The 18,481-nt window shown below is 40.2% G+C and overlaps 1 protein-coding gene across 1 annotated transcript in view; it reads left to right on the top strand.

Annotated features, from left to right (window-relative positions):
- LOC122810516 (receptor-type tyrosine-protein phosphatase eta-like) overlaps positions 1-18,481 on the top strand; it is a 341,309-nt gene that overhangs the window by 62,201 nt on the left and 260,627 nt on the right. The window lies entirely within an intron of this gene.

Genomic DNA, 18,481 nt, shown 5'->3' with positions numbered 1-18,481 from the left:
AATGATGTGGACATCCTACAAAAGGGCCTCACTGAGACAGATGCCTGGTGTCAAAGACATGGTCTCAAGCTCAATGCCAAAAAGTGCATTGTCATCCCCTTTGGTAAAAACTCTGTACCCATGAAGTATCACATAGGCGGTAGTCTACTTATCACCGAACGTGTGATAAGAGACCTTGGAACACAGGTGGATAGTAGTCTCTCCTGTGATAATCACATTGCCACAGTGGTCAGGAAATCCTTCTACTTGGCACACCTTATCACAAAAGGTTTCTCATCCAGAAATAAAGAGGTCATTGTTCCACTCTACTCATCACTCATTAGACCCATTATAGAGTACAACACCCCTTTTGGTATGTAACTCACAAGACATCAACAACAACTGGAAAGGCTGCAAAAATACCTCACAAAGAGGATTACTAGCCTCAAATAGATGCCTTACACAGACAGTCTCAAAAAACTCCATTTCTGCCTAACATACAAAACTATGTCAAACCTAGAGCTGTTGGACATGCCCCACTTAAAGAAATCCCAATCCCTCCGAGCTACACGCTCTAGGGACCTAAACCTTGTCACCACAATAAACAGAACATGCTGGAGGGATAGATTCCTGTCCCAGAGGCTTCCCATACTCTGGAATAGACTACCTATCTATGTCAAACAGAGCTCCTCATTAGCATTCTTCAAGAAAAATCTTGATGACTGGATGGCTAATAGGAAATTCACCCCGGGGATCACTTCTGTGGTTCTGCTTGACAGGGACACAGGAAAATAATTTTCTTGGGTGGCGAACGTCAGGGTACCTTTTTGGCTAGGCTTCTATAGGCCCTAGGGCCAATAGCCTAGTACCTACCTATGAACCTATGATAATCACATCGCCACAGTAGTCAGGAAATCCTTCTATGTGGCACACCTCATCACAAAAGGTTTCTCATCCAGAAAAAATGAGGTCATTGTTCCCCTCTACTCATCACTCATTAGACCCATTATAGAGTACAATGCCCCTTTTGGAATGTACCTCACAAGACATCTGCAACAACTGGAAAGGCCACAGAAATACCTCACAAAGAGGATTACCGGCCTCAAACAGATGCCCTACACAGACTGTCTCAAAAAACTCCAGCTTTACTCTGTCGCATATCACCTACTCAGAGGGTGATCTCTGCCTAACATACAAACCTATGTCAAACCCAGAGCTGTTGGACATGCTCCACTTAAAGAAGTCCCAATCCCTCCGAGCTACATGCTCTAGGGACCTAAACCTTGTCACCACAATAAACAGAACTTGCCAGAGGGATAGATTCCTGTCCCAGAGACTTCCCATACTCTGGAATAAGCTACCTATCTATGTCAAACAGAGCTTCTCATTAGTACTCTTCAAGAAAAATCTTGATGATTGGATGGGAAATAGGAAATTCACCCCAGGGATCACTTCTGTGGCTCTGCTCGATGGTGGCACAGGAAAATAATTTTCTTGGGTGGCAAAAGCCAGGGTACCTTTTTGGCTGAGCTTGTATAGGCCCTAGGGCCGATAGCCTAGTACCTACCTATGAACCTATGTGTGTGTGTGTGTGTGTGTGTGTGTGTGTGTGTGTGTGTGTCGATTTGTGCATGCGTATGTACATTGCAGTGGAGTGATGTTTCATCCAAGTATGTATTTCTGCCTTATTCTTGTTGCTTGCCAGCATAGACCCCATACTCACTTGTTATGATACAATATTGGAATGCATAAAGTGTTTATGGGAAGGCGAATGAATAAATAAATTAACACAAGTGCTTCTAAAATAAGTTATTTACTGGGCTAGACCTTATGTGTTGAATATATAAATATTAAAAAAAAAAACAGCAGTGAACATTAAGTATGTAGGAGGATATGGGGAGTGTGACTTTTTATTGGGGTACATCTGATGCACACACACACACACACACACACACACACACACACAAATATATATGTATGGGTCCCTATCATAACACTGAAAACCATAACAATGAAGACTTGTAACACTGAAAACTCATTTCACTGAAAAGTTAAGAACTGTATAGAATTGTGTAGAATGCATGCAATTGTGTCATTTCTTATCACAAGAATTATTAGGAAAGTGATTCTAGGACAGTATGTTTGAATTGTGATAGTCAGCATCATGTTGTAACCCCAGATCTGTAAATGTTCATATTTGCTCTTAAGCAGTGATTCACTGTGTGCTTTTATTTTTCCACCATGTTTGTGTGATCATGGAGTTGGTATATATTTCTTGTGGAGAATGCTTTCGATGAAATGAGTTTTCAGTGTTTGGTGAGGAGCTTTCATTGAAATGGCTTTAACTTTTATCAGTTTCATTGTTATGATAGGCACCTATATATATATATATATATATATATATATATATATATATATATATATATATATATATATGTGTGTGTGTGTGTGTGCGTGTGTCTTTCGGCTTTTCCTGGTTAGGGGTCGCCACAGCGGAACTCCGGTCCGCTAATGATTGGTAGTTGATTTTTACATGCCGAGTTACCAGCCCTGACGCACAACCTTCAATGAAGGTACGCCCATTCATGCATGTCTCCATGCAGAAAACGCTCTAGCTGAGAATCGAACCAGACCGCATCTTACTGTGAGATGACAACGTTACCACAGCACCACCACCGCAGCATATATATATATATATATATATATATATATATATATATATATGTATATAGATAGTAAAATCTATTTTACTGCATGTATTTAGGAATGATGTGAAGCATGAATTCTGGCTTACGATATTAAATACTACTGTAGTGTAATTTTTCACAGTTTTAGGTATGTTAATGAAGTGCTGTACTCATGGGGCTGTCAGCCGCAGAGTATGTTCCTTTCCAATTTCTCACTTGTTTTAATCTCTGTATTTGTGTAAATGCCTTTTAACCTTCGCTGCCAGAATAATGTGGCAGGAAGTGACACTAATAATGAGGCTTGCCATATCCTTTGGAGTACTGTTTGTTTTCATAGTAGGCATGTATGGTATTAATATTATAACAAAATCTTTTCATCTTATACATTGCCTCTAAGTGAGTTCTTTTGAAAGTGGTTTTGCACATATTTTTTTCTGTACTGTTTGTAGTAACCTTGTTTTACGTATGTGCTATACACATGAATGAAGTGCTTTCTACAGTGATGGCAGACTGGAAGGAACACATATAAGAAACGTGTTATTTTTTTATACATTTTGAACATAGTGTTATTCTGAGGACTGATTTTTTTTTTAGCTAACAACATTACAGCTTCCATATTGTACCGCTAGGAATCCTGTTTACTTTTTATGAATAAGATGTGCCTTTCTATCTGGGGTAGGTGTGCTGATTTCTAACTTCTCTACCCATGAGCAAATGCTACATTTAGTTCCTGGAGATGCTTGGTGTGCTGTGATCTCTTTTCTGGTTGTCCTTTAGAGGTCACAAGTGAAGAAACAGTCCATTTTCTTTTTAGTTTTTCAGCACGGAAAGTATGTGCTAGAAGTTGGGGGGGTCATGCCTGTCTATATGTGACTATGTGCTGCGTTATAACTGCTCCAGCCAAGAGCAGATGCTACATTTAGTTGTTGGAGGTTCTTGGTATACTGTGAATTTTTCCTTGTTGTCCTTTTAAGGACACAGGTGAAGTATGTTGCATTTTCTTTTTTAATTAGATCTGTTGCACAAAAAGTATATACTGTGAACTAGGGACTATGTCTTCCTATCTTGGACTGTGTACTGTTTTATATCTGCTCAGCTCATGTGAAGACATGTTTAGTACCTCACATTGATGCAAAGACATGTATATGCATCTTTGTGTGTTGGACATTGTAGGGCAGTAAATGTTATTGCTCTCTGATTTATTATTAAAGTAATTTAGTAGAATCATTTTAAAGTGGGCGGCCACAGAGATGCAGCAGTTAGCGTTGCCGCCTCACAGCAAAAGGTTCTCTGGTTCGATTTTCGGCTGTGGTGCCTTATGTGCAGAGTCTGTGGTCCCTGTTGTTGCGTGGGTTTCCTCCAGGGGCTCCGGTTTCCTCCCACATCCCAAAGACATGCAGTAGGTGGATTGGACATTCTAAATTGGCCCTAGGTGTGAGTGTGTGCATGTGTGTGCCTTCTGTGGAAGTTTGGGCGCCAGGCTGGCAACTCGACACCGTAAAACTCCACTGCCAATCGTGAGCAGACAGATGATCCGCTGTGGCGACCCCTAACCATGAAAAGCCGAAAGAAGAAGAAGTAGGATCATTTTAAAGTATTGTGTCATTAGATAAATGAACTTGATGGATGAGTTTTTTTTAATTACCTAGTTTCTAGTGGTTACTAACTTAAATGTGTTCATTGTAATATCAATGGTATAAGCTATTTAGAGTTTACAGCCAGTAGCACCAAATGCAAAAAAAAAAAAAATAGATTTAACTAGTGAAGGTAATGTGACTAGGGGTGATAATTTCAGTTCTGAAAATCTTTCTTCAGTTGTTAACATCATGAAATATTACCACCCATACTTTTAATAGCAGTTGCAACAATGCTATCCAGACCTGTACTCAAACTGACTTTGGTCTATTGCCACAAGTTCTTGTTTGTTAGCTACTGGTACCCAGACTATAGGAAATGCATTTGATTTTGTAAAACCCTGCAGTACGAGTCCAAGTAAGGTGTTAGGTGATGTGACTGTCCTTTCAAATGAAAGTAATGTATTTAAGGTTGGGTCTAGTAATAAACTCTCCTTGTATGAGGAAGGTAAGGCAGATGCTTATCAGATAGTTAAGAATAAACGTAAGAGGGCTGTTGGCGATAATTTTATCAGCCTAACAAATTATATAACTGGTTGGGTAGATTCAAGAGGTAATTTATGTACAAATTCCTCTGCAGTGAGAGACAGACAAATCCTAGTTATAGGAGATTCATTATTAAGAAGTGTTAAGAATGTTCTCCCAAGGGTTCAAAGGTGCTGGCTGTGCATCTTGTTTGAGTGGCTGTAAACTGAGAGATATAAGGGAAACTTTCAAGAAGCCATGGGTGACATATCTGACTTAAGTAAAATCTATAGATTTAATTTTTTGTGATATCTTCCAAGATTTTAGACTACTAGATTCTAGATTTAAGGGTATGATGCAGTTAAAAATGAGAGCAACTACTACATTTATTAGAAGGGAATCCTAGAAGTATTGTATGAAATGTGATGAACTTTGGGAAGACATCAACAACAAGTATAGTTATTTTGCTAATGATTTGCTACATTTGAGCCATGTGAACAATCACATGCTGTGTATTTATCTGACCAAAGTTTTTAGGACTTTTTTAAGGTGGAGAATTTGACTAATGTGAATGGAAAAAGGAACTCGTTAAAATGTTTATCTAATTGTAGTAACAATAAATTAGTTGGTTTGGAAACTTATTTAGTAAATGATTCTTTTGATAGTCTATGTATAATTGAAACTTGGTTGAGCCATACTAATATTCCACTGATATGGAAGGTATTGGAGGACATCATACCTATAGATCTAATCAGATGAGTGGGAATATCTATTCACATTTCTGCCAGATTTACTTCTGTATTTGTTTAAAGTGATGAAAAGTCAGAGTTTATAACTGTGAAATATAACTAATGATGGTAGAAGTAAAAATGTGTCACTTTTCTACAATTCACCAAATGTATCTAATAAACTAGGTGTTGTGTGGAGACTGTAATGCAGAATCCCAGGGGAAGTAAGGTGCTGGATGCAGTTTTGCTCCCTAATAAACTGAAATCTAAGTAATGCAGTACACATCCACAGTTGAGGAATTTGGACCATTTCTGCATTATTTCTGAAATTATGGATTTTTATTAACCTTCATTTAATGAAAAGGTAGAGATAAAAAAATGTATAGATCATATTTTACAAATATTAAAACTAAAGTATTTCAGTGGGAATGGGATTCTGAGATGAAAGGTAAAAGTATGTGTGAAAACTAGAATTTTTTTGAAGTCAAATCAAGCGTTTGACTGTTTTGTTCCAACATGTACTTCTATGGGAAGGAAGCATTTTAAATCTCCCTGGTGTAATAGAAAACTGGAATCATTAGAAGAAAAAAGGCAAAAATCTTGTTTAGGTACTTTAGGGCTCATCCAACTGTGACAAATAGGTCCATTTGTAACACTTTTTAAGAAATATTTTAAAGGACTAGTTAATAAGTACAGGATTGCCTATGAAATAAAGTTTGCTACTCGTGTATTGGATAACAAAAAGGGCTTGTTTAAAAACACCTATGAGGCTATGGTTTGGAAGATGCCTCAAGTCGGGTATTAAGAGATCATTCTAGGCATGTAAGTGTCCCCAAGACTTTGGCTAAATTGTTGATGGTTTCTTTGGTGGTTCCTCTCACAATTGATATACATTTTAATTTTCTACCAAACATAGCAGGTAGTTGTCCTCCATTAATGGAAAACATATAAAATTATAATTAGATTGTATTAAAAATAACTCAGCCAGATGGGTTGAGTGGCTATTTTTTGAGAGAGATAAGAGATTGAAACTGTGTTTTGTTTATTTGTTTTAGAAAGGTGTAATTAAAAGTTTTGTTCCAGTATGTACAAATCATCCTGATTGTACTATTAGTGATTACAGGCCAATTTGTTTGACATTTATCATATGGAAGCATTTTGAGAGGACACAGAGTTTATCCTTTAAGCATATGTTGAGTTTTTCTAGTGCTGTATATCGACATGGGTTGATACCTGGAAGTTCTAGTCTATCAAACACAAACAACTGTTATTTACTTGTTTAACTAACTGTGAAAGATCTCATCCCCAAAATACAGGCATTTGGACACAAAGTCATGGCAAGACTTTAAAAAACAGACTTTTTACTTTTAGACAATATTATGTCACATTTTCAATCAACCAAAGAAAACCAACTCATTGTGAATAAAGCTGTGGTTGAATTAAGAGTTGTATATATTAAATGAGAGTCATAAGTACCATTACAAATCCTTTGTTGATTTTTTTTAGTGATGTGGCAAAACCTTATTCTCAGCCAGAAAAATAAACATTGACATTACTCTGGATTTATGAACACCTCTTCACAACATTTTTACAGAATACAAGATAAAAGTAATCTTTAAGCTTAGAAAAAATGGAAGTTAGTGGTCAACCCTATTATTGTGTTATTTATAGAATGTGGGAGACACATGTATCTGATTCTATGTCCACAATGCTAGTCATTTGTGAAGAAATACTGAGATCATAATCAAGACTGGTGTAGAAATAGAATCATGGGATCATGTAACTGACATTTCACAGCCAGAGACCATCTGGGAACCAGCTGGGAAATTCTTAAATTGTCAGGACATTAACATGGGTGGAGGTAATGCTAAAGAGTGTGGGTAATTGTAAGACACAAATAATGTAGCTGTACAATGACTGAAATACCACAGTGTGCTGCATGTCCTAAGTAGGTGTGTTTACTGATATGGAAATGAAGGATTCCACTCCATACACGAGGCAAAAAAGAGTCTGCATATGAAGGAACCCAGAATGGTATAACCATTTAGAAATGCATGAAAAGGTGGGGCTACATAACACATTCTCATTTTGAATGCCAAGATTTGGGATATAAAATGAGAGCCGTGCTAAGAATTGTAACAAACTCAACACAGTGGCATATGTAGGAAGCCACCATCTGAATCACTTTTCACTCTTTTGCGTGTTGTGACTGTGACGCCCCTGCACTGGCCCAGTAATCAAGGAGCCTAATTCTTCACCACTGGCAACAGTGAGGGATGTACACAATGGGAGGATGACAAGTACACACACAGTAAAGTACAATTTCCCTTAAGAGCACACATAGATCACAGTCAGTCTGGGGCTGGTTTCTGCCTCTTTCTCCAGATCCCCAATAAGACTCCCTACCGGCACAGCTATAGGGTTGAGATCTCAGCTGAGTGGCCAAGCCAAAACCTCTAGCACCCTCTCTGTCCAACTAATACTTTGTGTCCCTGCCCAAGTAGTTGAAACACACACACACACACACACACACACACACACACACACACACACACACACACACACACTTTGAGATTTGATTTGTACACAAGTACACACCTAGGAAATGCTGGTATAGGTTTATTAGCTATGCTCCCTTCTGCCCAGACTATAAGAAAGCACCAGCTGCTACCAGCAACTACTTATCAACTACTTTAAAGGGCCTTACAAAGGGTGACAAATCCTACTGTGTAATGTTACTGTTATCCAAATGGTAAGTGTAACCAAGACCAAGGCTATTTTATGAGTGGCCTGTACAGTGTCACCAAATGCATATGCAAGTACTCTAAGAGCTTAAATATGTCTCACAAATGTCGGCCACAAAGATAGGTTTAAATATATTTAATAATAAATAATAAAAGAACAAGACAATACTCAAATCTACACAGTAACTACAGAGTTCAGAATCACAAAAAATATTTAAAACAACATTACAGGACAGTCTCAAATACTGAAAACATCTAAGCTAATCATTACTATATTCCTATTTATATCTAAGAGAGATTACTGTACCCTGGTTACTTACTATTAGCAAGGCATGTGGTGATGAGAGGATGTTATCAGGTACAAGACAAGATACAAAATGCACAGTCTTTCTCTGAGAGAGTTCTTAAATTACTATCAAACATTACTGCTGGCTCTGGATGCCATCACTCTTTGTCACCTGTCTTCAGTTCCCAAGCTAACAGATACCAACAGAATTTTATCATCTCTGTGTGAGAAGTACATACCTCTCAAATGTACATCTACTAGGAAGCAATAAAACACTTTACATTTTAAACCTAGTAATTAAAATTACTTTCAAGACAATAGAAAAAACTTCTAGCTCTAGACATTGTGTCTGCTTACTGAGAGATAACACAAGCATAAAACACTTTATTTTTCAACTTATTTTCTTGACGTTTTGCAAGTTAACTATATGCTTTCCAGCTTCTACTATTAGAACATATATTTATACAGGCTTATAGTTTATTTACATTTCTGTTCTTTTCCAGTAGGGTACACTGTTTTTACATCCTTGAAACTCAGTACATAACATACCTTCTGTATAAATCATAGCAATATTCACAAATGACATAGAATTATTTACAAAACTCCAGCTAGCTGGGGTGGCAGCATCACAATCCCCCGCTCCCCGAAAACTCATGCTAGTTTTTTCAAGTGACCCTTGAGAAACGTTACCTGATAGGGTTGAGCCTTCCTGGGAACACCTTACAGCATTCCCTGTCTTGAGAGCCCATCTGCGTTGGTATTGGTAAACCCACAGTGGTGCTGCACTGTCATAATATATGCTTGCAACCCTAGGCTCCACCTTAGTAACTTGGCATTTTGCCTGCTGGCTTGGTGTAGCCATGTTAAGGAACTGTGATCTGTAACTACAGTGAATTTCCTTCCATACAGATAAGACAGAAGTGTTTGCAGTGCCCACACTATGGCTAGGCATTCCTTTACTACAGCTGCATAGCATTCCTCCCTGAGTTGGAGCCTATGACTGAGATATACCAATGGATGTTCTTCTCCCTCTGAGGAAACCTGGCTAAGTACAGCCCCCACCCCATGGTTTGAAGCATCCACCTACACAACACATGATTTGCTTTAATCTGGACTGGCTATTGCAAAGGGTATTCCCAAAGCTCCTTTAAACTTCTGGAATGCCTGCTCACATGCTGGGGTGAACACTACCTTATCTGATCTATTTTTTTAGCCAGGTCTGTGAGTGGAGCAGCTATGATACTATAACTTAGGATGAACTTTCTGTAGTACCCTACTGTCCCTAAGAATGCTCTCACTTGCATTTTGTTAACAGGGGCAGGCCATGCTTGACTGGTTTCCACTTTGGCAGATTCTGGCCTGATCTCACAACTCCCCACCCTATGTCCCAAGTAGGAGACCTCCTCCATACCCACCTGACATTTGCTGGACTTAATAGTCACACCTGCCCTCTGTTGTCTGCCCAGCACCTCCCTGACATGCTGAAGGTGCTCTTGCCAGGAATGGCTGTAGATGACAATATCATCTAGGTAATAAAGTGCAAAATCTCCTGCTAGGATATGATCTGCCAGCCTCTGGAAAGTCAGTGGGGCATTTTTCATCCCAAAGAGCATCGTTGTGAACTCATACAAACTAAAAGGAGTCACAAAGTCTGACCTCTCTGTAGCATTGCGAGTGGAGGGCGCTTGCCAGTAGCCCTTGGTAAGATCAGTAGTGGTAAGATACTTAGCCCCACCCAGCTGCTCCAGGGCTTCATCTACCCTAGGCATGGGGTAAGCATCTGACTCTGTGTGAATATTTCATTTCCTGTAGTCCACACAGAACCTGGTGCTGCCATCCTTCTTTGGTTCCAGCACCACTGGAGAGGTCCAGTGACTGCTGGACTCCTGAATCACCCCTACTTCCAACATTTCCTGTATTTCCTCCCTCAGAGGTTGTTTGACTCTCTCAGGCACTCTATAAGGGGCCTGCTTAATAGGCCTTTGTGGTCCTGTATCCACATGGTGCTGTACCAGGTGGGTGCACCCTGGTTTCCCAGTGAACATGTCCCCAAACTCCTGTAACACTGCTCGCATTTCCCAAACCTGGGTAGGAGATAGTTGCTGGGACATTGCTACCCTTTCCACTGAGGTGTCAGTCTGAGACTCACTGAGGAGATCAGTCACCATATCCCCATCAGACATCTCCTGAAATCTACCACAAATACTCAACACAAGGGCCTCCCTATATGGTAAGGCTTCATCATGTTAACATGGTAGAATTTGTGCCCCTCCTTCTGCCTAGCAGTTCTACCATGTAGTTAACATCTCTGACCTTCCTTACCACCTTGTAGGGTCCCTACCAAGCTGCCTGCAGCTTGTTGTGTCTGACAGGAATGAGAACCATTACCTGCTGCTCTAGAGCATACTCTCTAGCTTGAGCAATCCTGTCATACCAGACCTTTTTCTGCTGTTGGGCTTCTGCCAGATTCATCTGGGCCAAGTCCATGAGTTCCCTGAGCTTTGTCAAGAGGTGTAGGACATATGCCACAACAGACTCATTGTGGGATTCACACTCTCCCTACCACTCATCTCAAATCAAATCTAGAGGTCCATTCACCCTATGTCCATACAGCAACTCAAAGGGTGAAAAACCTGTGGATTCCTGGGGGACCTCTCTGTAAGCAAACAGATGAGGCAGATATTTGTCCCAATCTCTCTTAAACTGGTCTGGAAATGCCCGTAGCATCATCTTGAGTGTAGACTTTAACCTCTCAACAAGACCATTAGTCTGGGGATGGTAGAGGCATGGTCTTTAGGTGATTCACCCCCACAGTGCTTCCACAGACAAGCCAGCAGGTCTGACATGAAATTGGCACCTTTGTCAGTCAGTATTTTTTTTTGGGACACCTACCCTGCAGAAAATCTGTAACACTAGCATTTGCCCCATTTTCTGCCTCAATGGAGGACAGAGTCACTGTCTCAGGGTATCTGGTAGCATAATCTACTACCACTAGAATATAAGTCTTCCATGTGGAACTTGGGGTACTCAGAGGCCCCACGATGTCCATAGCTACCCTCAGAAATGGCTCCTTAATCATAGGCAAATGCAGCAAAGGAGCTTTAACCTTGTGTCCTGCCTTGTTTACCTTTTGGCACTGCTCACAGATCCTGCAGTACCTTGTTACATCTCTTTGGAAATCTCGGACCAGTAGAAGTTCTGCATAATACGCCTCTTTGCACATTTATGCCAATATGACCTGCAAAGGGAATATCATGGGATATGGCTAGAAGTGCCAGATGGTAAGATCTGGGCACTGCCAACTGCTGTATTCTCTCACCCTCTAGCCCTCCCTCAGGGGTCCATTCTCTATACAGTAATCCTTTGTCCCAGTATATAGATTCCCCCTTCCATTGAGAATCAGGTGCCTCACTAGCTACCTCCCTCAGGCCTTGTAATGTAGGGTTTGAGAGCTGAGCCTGTCTCATCTCTCTCTTTGTAACCCTTCCCAGCTCCCCTTCCATAGGAAGTCTGGTATCCTCTGACAGCGGTGCCTCACTGTCAGCCTGGGGGCTACTACTCACCTCTGCCCTTGCAGTCACTCTAAGGGAACATCACTACCCAGAAGCATCTGTGGCTCACCTTCAGTCTCACTGCTACAGGGTTGCTCCCCTCCCTGAACTAACCACCTCACTACTCCTAGCTGCAAGTGTGCAGTCTGTCTGGATCACCCCCCAAGCTACCAGACACACATGCTTGTCCCCAAGCTTGACTGCATGTAACTGCATGCTCACATGGTACTGCATTATCAAAGTCATTCCCTATCAGGACAACTGCAGGGATATCCACAAACACACCTACTTGCTGGCTTCCTTTTTCTCCCTCCCATCAAGGTGAACCATAGCCAAAGCTATTTAGAATGGGGTCCCTCCTAAAGCTCTGACTGGAGTGGACTGCCCAAGCAAGTAGTGCTCCTCTGTAACCATTGCAGACTTCACAGTGGCTAGGTCAGAGCTTGTGTCTGTCGTAGCCATGGCCTGTTTTCCATTCACTAATATAGGATATAACCTCTTGTGGTAGTTCGGTACCCTTGTTGTCTCAAGACAATCTACTGTAGGCATTTTGTCATTCCCACTTACTGGCTCTCCCAATTTTTGTTCCCCTTCTTGACTCTGTGGACATCTATATGCCTCATGCCCCCACTGGTTGCATTTAAAACATTTAAACCTTGGTTCTGGATGTGTACCTGGACTAGTGGCATCCCCTGCTACTGGCAGACTCTGTTGGGGCAGTCTGGGCTGCCCACCATGGGTTCCCTTAGACCCATGTGCAGCACTGGGTGTCCTTTTCCTGTGCAGTGATGCCCTGCTTGCTAGGTATAGGTGTCCCTTCTTCCCCAACTCATCTGCAGTATTGCACTGTCTATCAGCTAACGAGATTCTCATGTCCTCAGACAAAGTGCTAAGGGCTTGCTCCCTCACCAAATGGTCTGCTAGTCCTTCAAAAGTGGTGACCTGATATCCACTCACTCACCTATGAAAATAAGTGTTTAATTCAGCAATATATTCACACATACTTTCGTCTGCCTTGCATCTATGCTCACAAAACTTTTTCCTGTAACCTTCAGGTGTTAACTTAAATCATTCTAACAAACCCATTTTGACTGAATAATAATTTAAACAATCAATATCAGGCAGCTGAGAAATGGCAGTTACAGCTTTATCATGGAGTAAGGGGGTTAGAACCCGTACCCAGATCCCTTGGTCAACATTATGCTGTTTACATACCCTTTCAAGCATATGAATGAAACTATCAAAATTATCCTCCTTTGTAAATTGTGGAAGAAATGTACTGACCTTTGTTGCTTCTGGGGTTCGGTTACTCCCTTATTCATTACTTCTATGACTCTGATGAAGAGTCAGCATCTTCTATTCATGTTACCTCTGCCTCTCATTCTCCACAGTCTGCAGACATCGCAGGTTCTCATTTTCCTCAGCCTCCAGATGTCTGTCTCTCTGCTGCTTCTGTTTCCAAACGCTTGGCCTCCAACTCAAGTCTCTTTAACTCCAGATGGATTTTTAAGCCCTCTGTGGCAAGGTTGAGCTGTCCATTTTCTGAGAGTTGTACATCTCCAAGGCCAGTCTGATTATCCTCCTGGTTGCTATTCTGCGATGCAGCTGTGACTAGAGTTGCAATCATGTCTGCCTTAGTCAGGTTGGCATGCACCAGTCCTTTAGCCTGGCACATCTCAGACAACTGGCTCCTTGTCAGCTTGCCATACTCCTCTGCTGACATGTTTGCCTTCTCTACTTGACTAACTAAGCTAACAAAAAAAATAAAACAATTCAATGATGATATGAACTCTGAATGTTCACACATGGCTGATTGAGGGTACAAACACCTTCAGTGACCACTGTACACAGGCTACGGGAATTCAATATCTGCACCACTACAAGCCTATTAATATGTGATGTGGTTAACTCACCACTATCACCCAATAAATATGTGATGTGGATATCCCACCACTGCCAAACAATTAATATGTGATGCCCCTGCACTGGCCCAGTAATCAAGGAGCCTCAATCCTCACCACTGGCAACAGTGAGGGATGTACACAATGGGAGGATGATAAGTACACAAACAGGAAAGCACAATTTCCCTTAATAGCACACAGAGATCACAGTCAGTCTGGAGCTGGTTTCTGCCTCTTTCTCCAAATCCCCTGTAAGACTCCTGACTGCCACAGCTATAGGGTTGAGATCTCAGCTGAGTGGCCAAACCAAAACCTCCAGCAACCTCTCTGTCCAACCAGTGCTTTGTGTCACTGCCGAAGAAGCTCTCTCACACAGACACACACACACACACACACACACACACACACACACACACACACACACACACACTTTGAGATTTGATTTATACACAAGTACACACCTGGGAAATGCTGGTATATGTTTACTAGCTATGCCCCCTTCTGCCCAGACTATAAGGTATTACCAGCTGCCACCAGTCACTACTTATCAACTACTTTAAAGGCCCTTACAAAGGGTGATCAATCCTACTGTGTAATGTTACTATTATCCAAATGGTAAGTGTGACCAACACCAAGGCAATTTGGAGTGGCCTGTACAGTGTCACCAAATGCATATGCAAGTACCCTGAGTTTAACTATGTCTCTCAAATATCAGCCACAAAGATAGGTTTAAATATATTTAAAAATAAATAAATGAACAAGACAATACTCAATCACCACAGTAACTACAGAGTTCAGAATCACAGGAAATATTTTAAAACAACATTGCAGGACAGTCTCAAATAAATACAGAAAACATCTAAATTAATCTTTACTATATTCCTATCTATATCTAAGAGAGATTACTGCACCCTGGTTAATCAGTATTAGCAAGGCAAGTGCTAATGAGAGGATGTTTCCAGGTCCAAGATACAAAATGCACAGTCTTTCTCAGAGAGAGTTCTTAAATTACTATCAAACATTACTGCTGGGTCAACTTGGACGACATCACTCTTCGTGACCTGCCTTCAGTTCCCAGGCTAACACATACCAATAGAATTTTATCATCTCTGTATGAGAAGTACATATCTGTCAGATGTGCAGCTACTAGGAAGCAATAAACACTTTACATTTTAAACCTAGTAATTTAAATTACTTTCAAGACAACAGAAAAACTTGTAGCTCTAGACATTGTGTCTGCTTACTGAGAGATAACACAGCTGTGAAACATTTTACTTTTCAAATTATTTTCTTGAAGTTTTGCATGTTAGTTCTGTATGTTCCAGCTTCTACTATTAAAGCATACATTTGCACAGGTATATAGTTTCTATACATTTCTGTTATTTTTCAGTTGGGCACACTGTGGTCACATTCTTGAAGATCAGTACATAACATACAGATGTGTATAAATCATAGCAATATTCACAAATACATATAATTATTTACAAAATTCCAGCTAACTGGGCTGGCAGCATCACAGCCACCATCTGCACAAATGAAGGATAATATGGTTCCCCAGGGCAGCAGAGGATAGAAACATTCTGCAGGACTTCTCTGATTGCACATTTCCCTGAAGTCATGAGAGCCACAGGCTGTACTCATGCTGTCACCAAGACACCACTGAGTCCACAGGGCCTGTAATACATAAGTAGGAAGGGCTTCCTGTCAGCTGGTCTCTAAGAGCCAGGGCATTATTTTTAAAGTGTCTATGCACCACCTGGGCAGATTATATTATTCACATATTTGATGCATGTCAAACCTCTACCAGTAGTTTCTGTGACAGAATTTCCCACAAGGTCACCTGATTAGCAGGTATACCCACACATGCCAGATAGTCCTATATATGCAGGTACCATGCGTGCAGGGAGCAGTCCATATATAATATGTTCTTTTTTTGCATGTTGCCAGCAGTGATGGGTCTGCCTTAGTGCACTAGTCAGTGGCCGCCAATATACAACCCTCAGATTGTGCAGGAAATGGCCTATAACCCAGTCCATGTTGAGGCCTGAAACACAGTGAAGCAGATATTTTGACTACTGAAGGGTCACATCTGCTGCCTAGACCTCTCAGAAGGGACACTTCATTGCAACTGGACATATGCAGCAAGATATTTTTTGTGAATGCTATTCTCACCCAAAAAAAGATAGAATATGCACAAAATAGAATCACATGAAAAATTACAGAACAGTAGAATGGTTTGAGCTTTAATAGTATAGAAAATTTAAGCCATTAGTATAGAATGATAGAACTGTAATCAGAGCAATCAAAAGGATGAAATATTTAACTAAAGTTATGAAATATAAGGACAGAAGATTGAGAAGACCTCTAGCAAGCATTAATTAGTAAGGCCACAGCTGTTATTCTTCATGCTGTTCTGTAAACTTTGTAATGGAAAGTAGATGGCATTGCAAAAACAATGCCAGGGAAGGGAAGAAGGGAAACAGAGGGTATAGTGTATGTGAACAGTGAGTACAGTGTATGTGAACAGTGAGTACAGTGTATGTGAACAGTGAGTACAGTGTATGTGAAGAGTGCGTACAGTGTATGTGAACAGTGAGTATAGTGTACGTGAACAATGAGTATAGTGTATGTGAATAGTGAGTATAGTGTTTGTGAACAGTGTCTAAGAGAACTGCACTTCTTCACCATGGCTGCTGAACTTTGCTGGAACACATAGTGGAGTACGAGGCAAGCAGCATCCCATGTGAGCTACCTGACCCAGGACTTCCCTGCTGCCAGACTGTGGTCAGCAAACATGCAGGACTCAAGCAGTTAAAGTAGACCCAAAGAAAATTGCTGTTACATAGCATTGACTTGCTGTTAAGGCTCAGGTTATATGTCAGTGGTTAAGTATCTTGCATGTGTGGAATTCCAGTGGAAATCAAAATCATCCTGAGTGAATATAGTTTGGTTGAAGTTGAAAGTATAACATTTTTGGATAAACAAATGAGGATCTAAACTTTCCAATTAGAACAGGCTGATTTTACTTGGATAAAAACAAGGCCGCATTATCAGGAAAAAGGGACAGTTTATGTTTTTTTGTACCAATAATTTGTATTGCTTTCATAAATGCTGTGGGCTATAGGCTGAATTACTGGAACAAAAAAAAATGTGGAGAGAAGGAAGCCCTTCTGGTCCCATACAATGTTTCTACTTTTGATAGCTATTAAGGTACAGTGTTTCCACTTTTGATAGCTATTAAGGTACTAGCATACAGAATTTTTAGATGATGCTTTGCTTGAACAGATGTTGTCACCTTTTGGTTTTTTTTTTTTAATTTTGGTCTGCTGACATATAATGAATAGATTTCAGATCATGCTAGTTTAACCCGATTTTTTAATAAAGACGATCTCTTTATCCTTGTATTGTATTTCTGCTATTTACTTGTCTGTCATTTTCAGATTTAAACTTTAACACAATGTCTGACACGTTTCTCATGCAAATAGCTTTTGAACAATACTTTTTGAGTTTATAGGTTTATATTTACATAGCTTTCATAAATATTGTATAAAGTCTCAGATACTGTTGATCAAGCACCTGTAATGGTTTATTTAGTAACATGGGTTTTGCCCCAGTTGTATTTTAGAACTAGTCATGTACTTTCTTACCCATGTAATAATTGTATTGTTTTTTAACATTATTGTCATGTTCTGTGTGTGCCTTTCCTGCTTTCTCTGTTTTCTTCACTTTTGCCTTTACTATGTTTTTAAAAGGTGTATGTTTTTTTAAGAGACCCCCTTTATTTTCTGTAGTGGTAAACATTTTTAATGGACTCATTCATGCCTGTTAATGAAACACTGTTTTGAAATATGCAAATTAGTTCTTTAGAACTGCATGGGGTGCTACACTTCTGAGTGTGCTGTTCTTCGAATCAGGTGTTAAACTGAGGCCCCATCTGCCGGAGCTGGTGGTAGCTCAGATGGATGTAAAAAATCCCATGATGCCTATTGAAAATAGTAGGGAAAACTCACACTTGATCTTTGCTAAAAGGCTGAGACGCAATCCCTGATGCGCTGGCCAAATTTCCCCTAGTAAATACTACAGGTGTTCCCTGAAAAGAGGCTACTAGCCTAGAGAGACTAACCCAGTCAACAAAGGATTCAAAAAAAAAGTTTCTGCTTTCAGCTCAAATCCCTTCACTTATACGTTATTTTTGCAGCAGTTTCCACTAGTAATTTTTACTTTGCTTCCTCAGTGAAGCTGGGCTTTGCTTCGGATATCAGCATTTTTGTATCCATACCTAAAACTTTGTTTTACTAGGGAATGCTGTATTTTTTTTTTTTTTTTTTTTTAATTACTGAAATTATCGGTGTGTGAACTTCAGTTGACTTGGTGACAGAACAGCTTCATGTTACTGCCAATAAGTGATGTAATAAAATTAAGAAAATTACTTGATTGGCTTCATGCTTCTCCATGACTAGTACAATGTATATACCTTCCCAGCCATTTACTTCAAAACTTCAGCAG

Source organism: Protopterus annectens, chromosome 9.part0 (genome assembly GCF_019279795.1).
Source record: "Protopterus annectens isolate FY-2018-M chromosome 9.part0, PAN1.0, whole genome shotgun sequence".
NCBI lineage: Eukaryota > Metazoa > Chordata > Ceratodontiformes > Protopteridae > Protopterus > Protopterus annectens.
Note: the sequence above shows the minus strand (reverse complement) of the source record. Positions and strands in the feature narration are given on the sequence as shown.